Source organism: Cherax quadricarinatus, chromosome 64 (genome assembly GCF_038502225.1).
Source record: "Cherax quadricarinatus isolate ZL_2023a chromosome 64, ASM3850222v1, whole genome shotgun sequence".
Classification (NCBI taxonomy): Eukaryota; Metazoa; Arthropoda; class Malacostraca; order Decapoda; family Parastacidae; genus Cherax; species Cherax quadricarinatus.
In genome coordinates, this window is record NC_091355.1 from 738,123 (window position 1) to 751,237 (window position 13,115).

General features: G+C 49.5%; 1 long non-coding RNA gene across 2 annotated transcripts in view; it reads left to right on the top strand.

The window, feature by feature from the left end:
- Positions 1–12,806, top strand: part of LOC128700041 (uncharacterized) — a 228,914-nt gene extending 216,108 nt beyond the window's left edge. For both annotated transcript variants that reach the window (XR_008408699.2, XR_011393776.1), the window contains exon 4: positions 12,115–12,806. This is a non-coding gene — a long non-coding RNA (uncharacterized lncRNA). The remainder of the gene's footprint in view (positions 1–12,114) is intronic.
- Positions 12,807–13,115: the final 309 nt, after the last annotated feature.

A 13,115-nucleotide genomic window follows, 5' to 3' on the forward strand; every position in this document is an offset into this window, starting at 1 on the left:
ACATGCAACACAAACCCAATACACACAGTACACAGCTCAAGGATAGGAACGACATCGCCTCACGAGGCAGGAAACTTGTGAAAATAGTTGAATAAGGTTAAGAAAGGGGGCCAGGAGTCATAACTCGTACCCCGATAACCAAAAACAGTTTAACATGGTGTAGACATACCCTCACTCACCCCGTATATTCTGAGAGTTACTCACCCTACATATTCTGAGGTCATGTATTAATAGACCTACCATCACCCACCCAGCAGACCCTTAAGTCTATTTGGATAGAGGGATTTTGATTATGTTCATTTGATGCACTAAACCTTTAGGAGTCATGAAACAATGTGGATAGGAGTGTGCGAGGATAGGAGCATATGAAGAGTATGGATGTGCCAGGTATAGATGTGTACGAGTGGTAAGGATTAGTGGAGGTAGATGTAATGAGAGCAAAATTGAAATCAGGGTGCAGTAGGTTATCTTTGCATTTAAATCCAAGAATAAGTCTGCTTGAAAGATGGAACTTTCACCGATGTCGGAGGTGAAACTTGAGTGCCTGCTGATAGACTGGACAGTCTATTATATGGTGAACTACCGGAGCAATCCAGTAGTCTTTCACTAAGTGGTGCTGGTCGTTTCTCCACGCAGTTGTGTACGAGTCGTGTGTGTCCGATTCGCAAACGTGAGAGTGCATTTTCCCAAGCCTGACAGCGGTAGGAGGAAGATTGCTGGAATCCGTCTAGTGGTTTGATAGAAAACTATTGCCTTCTGCTGGAAATTAGGGCGGGTGAGTCTGCTTATTGACTGATCTGACCATCAGCGTGTCCTGGGACACAGTAAAAGAAAGACTTGTGTTTATACTAGAAATGCAACATGACGAAAGTTGTATACGAAGGACAATGGGATGAGGGGATCATGAGTGCGTTAAAACCTATGTGGGATTATTCTATTGTTGTGGTACTACTCTTCTTCTAACTCTAGTTTTACTGGTATTCTTTACTAACATAAATGTCCCTTGTTTTTATATATCTATATTCTATTTTAATTTTGAAATTATTTTAGTTTATTATTATTATTATTATTGTTAACTAGGTCTCCAAACCCTCGACACAGACCCTCCCAATCTGTACAGTGTCTTTCCCTCTAGCCTCTGCCTCCCCTACCCTCACCTTCCCAGATCCAAAGCCCCTCCCCAGCCCCCCTACCTCCTGAAATCTTTCCAGCCCCCTCGCCACCACCCGCTCTCCCTACTGCCACTTTACGACCATTATCTCCAAAGGAATTAGCAGATCTCCTTCATATGAAGCTTGAGTGAAGAGGAAGAGGTCCCCGGAAGTGATTTGCATACTCTGGTGGCCGTCATGTCCTCAGTATTGTGAGATTGCTACACCCACCACCATGGTACACCCACCGCCCTGCTACACCCACCACCATGGTACACCCACCGCCGTGCTACATCCACCACCCTGCTACACCTACTATCCTTTTACACCCATCACCCTGCTACACCCATCACCCTGCTACACCCATCACCCTGCTTCACCCATCCCCTTGCTACACCCACCCCCTTGCTACACCCACCACCCTGCTACACCTACCACCATGCTACACTCACCACCCTGCTACACTCACCACCCTGCTACACCCACCACCCTGCTACACCCACCACCCTGCTACACCCACCACCCTGCTACACCCACCACCCTGCTACACCCACCACCCTGCTACACCCACCACCCTGCTACACCCACCACTCTGCTACACCCACCACTCTGCTACACCCACCACCCTGCTATACCCACCACTCTGCTACACCCACCACTCTGCTACACCCACCACCATGGTACACCCACCACCCTGCTACACCCACTACTCTGCTACACCCACTACTCTGCTACACCCACCCCCTGCTACACCCACCACTCTGCTACACCCACCACTCTGCTACACCCACCGCCCTGCTACACCCACCACCATGGTACACCCACCGCCCTGCTACACCCACCACAATGGTACACCCACCACCCTGCTACACCCACCACCATGGTACACCCACCACCCTGCTACACCCACTACTCTGCTACACCCACTACTCTGCTACACCCACCACTCTGCTACACCCACCACCCTGCTACACCCACCACTCTGCTACACCCACCACTGCTACACCCCCCACCCTGCTACACCCACCACCCTGCTACACCCACCACCCTGCTACACCCACCACCCTGCTACACCCACTACCCTGCTACACCCACCACCCTGCTACACCCACTACTCTGCTACACCCACCCCCTGCTACACCCACCACTCTGCTACACCCACCACCCTGCTACACCCACCACCCTGCTACACCCACCACCCTGCTACACCCACCACCCTGCTATTAAAGCATCTATCTTTGACTTTATCTAAAATCGGTAACTGATATAATCGCATTAATTACGGTAATGTTGTATTAATTATCGTAATATTGTATTGATTACCGTAATATTGTATTAATTGCCGTAATATTGTGTTAGGTAATATTGTATTATCGTAACACTGTATTAACTACCATACTATCGTGTTACCGTAATATCCGTTTTAAATACATTTATATAATTGATATATTGTTAGTGCAAACAGCGTTACAAGTAAGCAAAAATTATTGTGGCAGAAAAAATCCACAATTATTATAGGTATTCCCTTCCGGAGGATACATAATCGCTGCAGGTATTCCCTTTCGGGGATACATAACAATCACTGCAGGTATTCCCTTCCAGGGGATACATAACAATCACTGCAGGTATTCCCTTCCAGGGGATACATAACAATTATGATAATCATCTCTCCGGAGAATAAACTTAAAGAAGTGACTGATGTTGTGTTCCTTACCATAGTAACACCTTCACCCTGGCTCACTTACGTAGTGCCAAGTGGCACTATACCCTCACACGTGGTCCCTGGCTCACTTCAATAGTGCCAAGTGTCACTTTACTCTCAGACGTGCTCCCTGGCTCACTTCAACAATGCCAAGTGGCACCACGTGCTTCCTGGTGCCATCATAGTGCCAAGAGGAACCATACCTTCTCATGTGCTCCTTGGCACCACCGTCATACCTTGCTATTATATTTATGTGCTACACTAAACCCGTGTGGGTCATTTAGCGCAAGAAGTTATGTGGGTTCCAGCCTCCGCCAGTTAAGCCAGAGACAAACCCACTACCAGTTATGTCTTAATAAATTGATAACATGTAAATCCGTGTTTGTGTGACCCAGGAGCACCAAGGCCAGACCCTGCCACACCAAGGCTAGACCCTGCCACACCCAGGTCAGACCCTGCCACACCAAGGTCAGACCCTGCCACACCAAGGTCAGACCCTGCCACACCAAGGTCAGACCCTGCCACACCAAGGCCAGACCCTGCCACACCAAGGCCAGACCCTGCCACACCCAGGCCAGACCCTGCCACACCAAGGCCAGACCCTGCCACACCAAGGTCAGACCCTGCCACACCAAGGTCAGACCCTGCCACACCAAGGTCAGACCCTGCCACACCCAGGTCAGACCCTGCCACACCAAGGCCAGACCCTGCCACACCAAGGTCAGACCCTGCCACACCAAGGTCAGACCCTGCCACACCAAGGTCACACCCTGCCACACCAATTTCAGACCCTGCCACACCAAGGTCTGACCCAGACACATCAAGGTATGACACAGCTATACCAAGGTCTGACCCAGCCGCACCAAGGTCTACATGACCCAGACACACCAAGGTCTACATGACCCAGACACACCAAGGCCTACATGACCCAGACACACCAAGGTCTATATGACCCAGCCACACCAAGGTCTATATGACCCAGCCACACCAAGGTCTATATGACCCAGCCACACCAAGGTCTATATGACCCAGCCACATCAAGGTCTATATGACCCAGCCACACCAAGGTCTGATCCAGCCACGTCAAGGTCTGCGAATCGTCTTTTGATCAGAATTCACTAACGCTAAAAGTTTGAAACCGATCAGATTATTCTTAAATTTTCCCAGGGTGAAGGAAGAAAAATTGGAATTTTCTTTTACTACCGGCAAGTGAACCTCTTCCATGAAACAAATGTGAATCTCTCTCTCTCCCCTCAAGGAAGGTTCCTTGATGTTGGTGAGGGGCTCTTGATTTAGGGAATTGGATCTGTGCTCCAGTTCCCCGAATTAAGCCTGAATGCCTTCCACATCCCCCCCCAGGCGCTGTATAATCCTCCGGGTTTAGCGCTTCCCCCTTGATTATAATAATAATCTCTCTCTCCCCTCTCCCTCTCACTCTCCCTCCCCCCTCTCCCCATCACTCTCCCTCCCCAATCTCCCTCCCCCCTCTCCCTCCCCCCTCTCCCTCCCCCCTCTCCTTCACCCTCTCCCTCTCCTTCACCCTCCCCCTCTCCTCCCCCTCCCCCCTCCCCCCCTCTCCCTCCCCCCTGCATTTCCCCAACTGGGTATTTAAATCATAAATTCATTAAGTTCAATAACACAAATGCATGTTAATAAAGTAGAATAATTAACACAGCACACTGGCAGTGTAGCCCAGTGTGGTTAACACAGCACACTGGCAGTGTAGCCCAGTGTGGTTAACACAGCACACTGGCAGTGTAGCCCGGTGTGGTTAACACAGCACACTGGCAGTGTAGCCCAGTGTGGTTAACACAGCACACTGGCAGTGTAGCCCGGTGTGGTTAACACAGCACACTGGCAGTGTAGCCCAGTGTGGTTAACACAGCACACTGGCAGTGTAGCCCACAGCACACTGGCAGTGTGGTTAACACAGCACACTGGCAGTGTACCCCAGTGTGGTTAACCCGGTGTGGTTAACACAGCACACTGGCAGTGTAGCCCAGTGTGGTTAACACAGCACACTGGCAGTGTAGCCCAGTGTGGTTAACACAGCACACTGGCAGTGTAGCCCAGTGTGGTTAACACAGCACACTGGCAGTGTAGCCCGGTGTGGTTAACACAGCACACTGGCAGTGTGTGGTTAACACAGCACACTGGCAGTGTAGCCCAGTGTGGTTAACACAGCACACTGGCAGTGTAGCCCAGTGTGGTTAACACAGCACACTGGCAGTGTAGCCCGGTGTGGTTAACACAGCACACTGGCAGTGTAGCCCAGTGTGGTTAACACAGCACACTGGCAGTGTAGCCCAGTGTGGTTAACACAGCACACTGGCAGTGTAGCCCCACAGCACACTGGCAGTGTAGCCCGGTGTGGTTAACACAGCACACTGGCAGTGTAGCCCAGTGTGGTTAACACAGCACACTGGCAGTGTAGCCCAGTGTGGTTAACACAGCACACTGGCAGTGTAGCCCAGTGTGGTTAACACAGCACACTGGCAGTGTAGCCCAGTGTGGTTAAACACAGCACACTGGCAGTGTAGCCCAGTGTGGTTAACACAGCACACTGGCAGTGTAGCCCAGTGTGGTTAACACAGCACACTGGCAGTGTAGCCCGGTGTGGTTAACACAGCACACTGGCAGTGTAGCCCAGTGTGGTTAACACAGCACACTGGCAGTGTAGCCCAGTGTGGTTAACACAGCACACTGGCAGTGTAGCCCAGTGTGGTTAACACAGCACACTGGCAGTGTAGCCCAGTGTGGTTAACACAGCACACTGACAGTGTAGCCCTGGCAGTGTGGTTAACACAGCACACTGGCAGTGTAGCCCAGTGTGGTTAACACAGCACACTGGCAGTGTAGCCCAGTGTGGTTGTAGCCCACACAGCACACTGGCAGTGTAGCCCAGGGTGGTTACCACAGCACACTGTCAGTGTAGCCCAGTGTGGTTAACACAGCACACTGGCAGTGTAGCCCAGTGTGGTTAACACAGCACACTGGCAGTGTACCCCAGGGTGGTTAACACAGCACACTGGCAGTGTAGCCCAGTGTGGTTAACACAGCACACTGGCAGTGTAGCCCACACAGCACACTGGTGTAGCCCAGTGTAACACAGCACACTGGCAGTGTAGCCCAGTGTGGTTGACACAGCACACTGGCAGTGTAGCCCAGTGTGGTTAACACAGCACACTGGCAGTGTAGCCCAGTGTGGTTAACACAGTGGCAGTGGCCCAGTTGGTTAACACAGCACACTGGCAGTGTAGCCCAGTGTGGTTAACACAGCACACTGACAGTGTAGCCCGTTGTGGTTAACACAGCACACTGGCAGTGTAGCCCAGTGTGGTTAACACAGTGTGGCTAACACATCACACTGGCAGTGTAGCCCAGTGTGGTTAACACAGCACACTGGCAGTGTAGCCCAGTGTGGTTAACACAGCACACTGGCAGTGTAGCCCAGTGTGGTTAACACAGCACACTGGCAGTGTAGCCCAGTGTGGTTAACACAGCACACTGGCAGTGTAGCCCAGTGTGGTTAACACAGCACACTGGCAGTGTAGCCCAGTGTGGTTAACACAGCACACTGGCAGTGTAGCCCAGTGTGGTTAACACAGCACACTGGCAGTGTAGCCCAGTGTGGTTAACACAGCACACTGGCAGTGTACCCCGGTGTGGTTAACACAGCACACTGGCAGTGTAGCCCAGTGTGGTTAACACAGCACACTGGCAGTGTACCCCGGTGTGGTTAACACAGAACACTGGCAGTGTACCCCGGTGTGGTTAACACAGCACACTGGCAGTGTAGCCCAGTGTGGTTAACACAGCACAGTGTACCCCGGTGTGGTTAACACAGCACACTGGCAGTGTAGCCCAGTGTGGTTCACACACAGACAGTGTACAACTGGCAGTGTAGCCCAGTGTGGTTAACACAGCACACTGGCAGTGTAGCCCAGTGTGGTTAACACAGCACACTGACAGTGTAGCAGTGTGGTTAACACAGCCCTGGCAGTGTGTGGTTAACACAGCACACTGGCAGTGTAGCCCAGTGTGGTTAACACAGCACACTGGCAGTGTAGCCCACAGCACACTGTGTGGTTAACACAGAACACTGGCAGTGTACCCCGGTGTGGTTAACACAGCACACTGGCAGTGTAGCCCAGTGTGGTTAACACAGAACACTGGCAGTGTACCCCGGTGTGGTTAACACAGCACACTGGCAGTGTAGCCCAGTGTGGTTAACACAGCACACTGGCAGTGTAGCCCGGTGTGGTTAACACAGCACACTGGCAGTGTAGCCCGGTGTGGTTAACACAGCACACTGGCAGTGTAGCCCGGTGTGGTTAACACAGCACACTGGCAGTGTAGCCCAGTGTGGTTAACACAGCACACTGGCAGTGTAGCCCAGTGTGGTTAACACAGCACACTGGCAGTGTAGCCCAGTGTGGTTAACACAGCACACTGGCAGTGTAGCCCAGTGTGGTTAACACAGCACACTGGCAGTGTACCCCGGTGTGGTTAACACAGCACACTGGCAGTGTAGCCCAGTGTGGTTAACACAGCACACTGGCAGTGTAGCCCAGTGTGGTTAACACAGCACACTGGCAGTGTACCCCGGTGTGGTTAACACAGCACACTGGCAGTGTAGCCCAGTGTGGTTAACACAGAACACTGGCAGTGTACCCCGGTGTGGTTAACACAGCACACTGGCAGTGTAGCCCAGTGTGGTTAACACTGGCAGTGTAGCCCGGAGTGGTTAACACAGCACACCGGCAGTGTAGCCCAGTGTGGTTAACACAGCACACTGGCAGTGTAGCCCAGTGTGGTTAACACAGCACACTGGCAGTGTAGCCCGGTGTGGTTAACACAGCACACTGGCAGTGTACCCCGGTGTGGTTAACACAGCACACTGGCAGTGTAGCCCAGTGTGGTTAACACAGCACACTGGCAGTGTAGCCCAGTGTGGTTAACACAGCACACTGGCAGTGTAGCCCAGTGTGGTTAACACAGCACACTGGCAGTGTAGCCCAGTGTGGTTAACACAGCACACTGGCAGTGTAGCCCAGTGTGGTTAACACAGCACACTGGCAGTGTACCCCAGTGTGTGTGTAGCCCAGTGTGGTTAACACATCACACTGGTTAACACAGCACACTGGCAGTGTAGCCCACACTGTGTGGTTAACACAGCACACTGGCAGTGTAGCCCAGTGTGGTTAACACAGCACACTGGCAGTGTAGCCCGCACACTGGCAGTGTGGTTAACACAGCACACTGGCAGTGTAGCCCAGTGTGGTTAACACAGCACACTGGCAGTGTAGCCCAGTGTGGTTAACACAGCACACTGACAGTGTAGCCCAGTGTGGTTAACACAGCACACTGGCAGTGTAGCCCAGTGTGGTTAACACAGCACACTGGCAGTGTAGCCCAGTGTGGTTAACACAGCACACTGGCAGTGTAGCCCAGTGTGGTTAACACAGCACACTGGCAGTGTAGCCCAGTGTGGTTAACACAGCACACTGGCAGTGTAGCCCAGTGTGGTTAACAGTGTGTACCCCGGTTATCACAGCACAGTGGCAGTTCAGCCCAGTGTGGTTAACACAGCACACTGGCAGTGTAGCCCAGTGTGGTTAACACAGCACACTGGCAGTGTAGCCCAGTGTGGTTAACACAGCACACTGGCAGTGTAGCCCAGTGTGGTTAACACAGCACACTGGCAGTGTAGCCCAGTGTGGTTAACACAGCACACTGGCAGTGTAGCCCAGTGTGGTTAACACAGCACACTGGCAGTGTAGCCCAGTGTGGTTAGCCCAGTGTGGTTAACACAGCACACTGGCAGTGTAGCCCAGTGTGGTTAACACAGCACACTGGCAGTGTAGCCCAGTGTGGTTAACACAGCACACTGGCAGTGTAGCCCAGTGTGGTTAACACAGCACACTGGCAGTGTAGCCCAGTGTGGTTAACACAGCACACTGGCAGTGTAGCCCAGTGTGGTTAACACAGCACACTGGCAGTGTAGCCCAGTGTGGTTAACACAGCACACTGGCAGTGTAGCCCGGTGTGGTTAACACAGCACACTGGCAGTGTAGCCCGGTGTGGTTAACACAGCACACTGGCAGTGTAGCCCGGTGTGGTTAACACAGCACACTGGCAGTGTAGCCCGGTGTGGTTAACACAGCACACTGGCAGTGTAGCCCGGTGTGGTTAACACAGCACACTGGCAGTGTAGCCCGGTGTGGTTAACACAGCACACTGGCAGTGTAGCCCGGTGTGGTTAACACAGCACACTGGCAGTGTAGCCCGGTGTGGTTAACACAGCACACTGGCAGTGTAGCCCGGTGTGGTTAACACAGCACACTGGCAGTGTAGCCCGGTGTGGTTAACACAGCACACTGGCAGTGTACCCCGGTGTGGCTAACACAGCACACTGGCAGTGTACCCCGGTGTGGCTAACACAGCACACTGGCAGTGTACCCCGGTGTGGCTAACACAGCACACTGGCAGTTTAGCCCAGCTACGTTAACATAGCACTGTGTTCAATATGTCGCCCACCTAGTGCAATATAACCTTCAAATACAATTGCAAAACTCACCCATTGCCTTATTGTAAGTTCTGACAAAATATATTCACCTGAAGAATTTTGAGTGTATGAATGTTAAGAGCTGTCAGCGCAGAAAGTGACTTAAGGAAAGTTAATCTCTCACTTCGCTCACACTGTGCGCAGAAATGTGGCGTTAATGTTGAATGTGTGCAGAGAGTTTTGCTTTTTCTTATGATGTTATAGAAGTGTGCAGTTGCTTATTGATATTCTTGTTCTCTCTTGATGCTATCAAAGTGGCGGATGATGAGTGAGGGAGAGTGTGGGAGTGAGGGAGAGTGTGGGAGTGAGGGAGAGTGTGGGAGTGAGGGAGAGTGTGGGAGTGAGGGAGAGTGTGGGAGTGAGTGAGAGAGGAAGATAAAAGTGAAAGAGTGTGTGAGAGTGAGTGGTGGCGGGATATTGTTGGGGGGACGCACGCACGCACACACACACACACACACACACACACACACACACACACACACACACACACACACACACACACACACACACACACACACACGCTATGAATCAGACTATAAAAATATCGAAGTATAGACGAGGTTTTCATCAGTGTGTGTTTTAAAGACTTTAATAAATGTTGTGGTTGGTACTTTTATGGGCCATTTTGTGTGTGTGTGTGTACTCGCCTATTTGTACTCGCCTATTTATGGTTGCAGGGGTCGAGACTCGGCTCTTGGCCCCGCGTCTTCACTAACCGTTACTATGTCCTCTCTCTGGTCCATGAGCATTATCATACCTCATCTTAAAGCTATGTATGGTTCCTGCCTCCACTACCTCACTTGCTAGGCTATTCCACTTCCTAACAACTCTATGACTGAAGAAATACTTCCTAACATCCCTTTGACTCGTCTGAGTCTTCAGCTTCCAATTGTGACCCCTTGTTTCTGTGTCCCCTCTCTGGAACATCCTGTCTTTGTCCAAATTATCTATTCCACGCAGTATTTTGTATGTCGTTATTATGTCTTCCCTAACCCTTCTTTCCTCCAGTGTCGTCAGGCAGATTTCCCTCAACCTTTCTTCGTAGGACATTCCCCTGAGCTCCGGAACTAACTTCGTTGCAAACCTTTGCACTTTCTCTAATTTCTTGGCGTGCTTGACCAGGTGTGGGTTCCAAACTGGTGCTGCGTACTCCAGTATGGGCCTGATGTACACGGTGTACAGTGTCTTGACTGATTCCTTACTAAGGTATCGGAACACTATTCTTAGGTTTGCCAGGCGCCCATATGCTGCAGCAGTTATCTGGTTGATTGTGTGTGTGTGTGTGTGTGTGTGGTCGCAATCTTGTCCCAAACCAAGCTTCTTGCCTAATGATCTGATCAACCAGGTTGCTAATGTCGCCATTACGCAGTCTAAGGTATGCATCTCAGCCAGGTTGATCAGGAACCAAGTTGAGAAGGTTATCAGGTTCTCTTAGCTATCTTCCTCAAGCATTCCTCTCAATTTCCCTTATTCCCCTCTAGCATTCCCTCACTGTAGCATTCTTTCACTTCCCCATTCTCCTTGCTCCTCTCTAATATTCCCTTACTCCCCCATTTCCCCCTCACACCTTTAAATCCTTCCCCTGATCCCCCCCATTTCCCTCTAGCATTCTCCTCCCTCTCACTGAAAGAATTCTTTCTTACGTCCCTCTGGCTCATTTGAACTTTTAGTTTTCACTTGTTTCCCCTCGTTCTGTTCCCTCCCTTGTTACACACACACACACACACACACACACACACACACACACACACACACACACACACAGGGTGGTGGGTGGGAGGGGACTTTAAAAGGGGTACCGCCCACATGATTTATATACTTTTTATATTTGTATAAATTAATGGCTAATTTTCACTATTATAACATAGAGCAGCGACCAAGACAGCAACTTAACTTACGTTCTAAAAGTCACATCCTTAAACAAACAATTTATTCGACTTTTTTTTCAGCGTCTTATGAATTTTAAGCACCTCCACCCCCCTCCCCCTCCCCGAAATTGAAAATCCTGGCATCGCTTCTGCTCCACCTGTCAACCATTCCTGTCTCTCTCAGTATCTTGTATATTGTGATCGTGTCTCCTCTGAGCCTTTGATCGTCTAGTGATACTGAGATTAGAAGAGGTATCGGTCCTTCTTAGACTGTGAGCTGTGACCGACTTGATGGTCCAGAAAGGACTGAAACCTCCTCTAGTTTCAACTGTAATTTGTGAGTTTGAGATGTGAATTTAACTTGTATTCAAACCTCGTTACCATTATTTTTAAACCTTTACCTCAACCTCGTTACCATTATTTTTCAACTATTATCTTAACCCTCGTGACTATTCGCTATTGTTCTGAATTTATAAAAAAAATCATATGGCGTTACATCGTATAATAAATTTGCTACATTATTTAACCACATTCTGTCATTCAGAGTTATAAGAGACACTAATGGATTTTAAAAACGTATGAGCATGTATATACATTTGTTTCTGTGTATATATGTATATGTGTACATTTCTATGAGTTTATATAAACGCCAGTGTTGTGAACACTATAAGCGGGCCTCTGGAATAGTCATCTAGAGGGCGTTTAATAATTAATATTTTACTTATATTGGGGAGAATTTTAAGTTAATTCGCTTTGTGTGTGTGTGTGTGTGTGTGTGTGTGTGTGTGTACCCACCTAATTGTGCTTTCTTATTTCTGGTTGCAGGGGTTGAGACATGGCTCCTGGCCCCTCCTCTTCAATGATGGCTACTAGGTCCTCTCTCTCCCTGCTCCATGAGCTTTATCATACCTCGTCTTAAAACTATGTAGGGTTCCTAAGTCCAATACGTCACTTGCCAGACTGTTCCACTTCCACTGAAGAAATACTTCCTAACATCTCTTTGACTCAACTGAGTCTTCAACTTCCAATTCTGACCCCTTGTTTCTGTGTGTGTGTGTGTGTGTGTGTGTGTGTGTGTGTGTGTGTGTGTGTGTGTGTGTGTGTGTGTGTGTGTGCGCGCGCGTACGTGCGTGTGCATAGACACATCTCAGGGCAGCACAGCAAGTGGAGCGACCAGTATGTATAACCCTCCTAAACACAGATGGGTAAGTACACCCATCAATAAAAAAAAATAATACACAAAAAACTCTATGGAAATATCCTGCCTCATTTCATCACTTCCACCCGAGTGAGTTTTCACTTTACGGTCGTCTCTAAAGGATCAATAAAATCTGAACGTTATTAAAATCCCTCTTTCATTACTTTTTGACAATCAGCTAATGTATTCCTGGGAATTATTGGGGTTCACGATACAATATTGAACTATAGTTGATTTTTGTACCTATTTTCTATGTGTTCAAAGTGATTTTTATTATGCAACGACACAGTCTATGTAATAACACTTTTTTGAATTTCAATCAAGCGTACGCAAGTATTCAAAATTAGGTGAACACAAGTGTTCAAAATAATTTGTTATAAAAACAAATTACGATGAATTTAAGCTGGTTACTGTCGAGAGAGGGGGAGAGAGGTAGAGAGAGGGGGAGAGAGGTAGAGAGAGGGGGGGAGAGAGAGAGAGAGTGGGGGGGAGAGAGAGAGAGAGTGAGAGTGTGTGTCTGCCTCCAGATTACTGAGCGGAGGATACAGCCTTCAATGATAATTATAAAATTATTCTGATGACTATGGCAATATTGATGTACGTACATGATTACAGATACGTTGTGTAA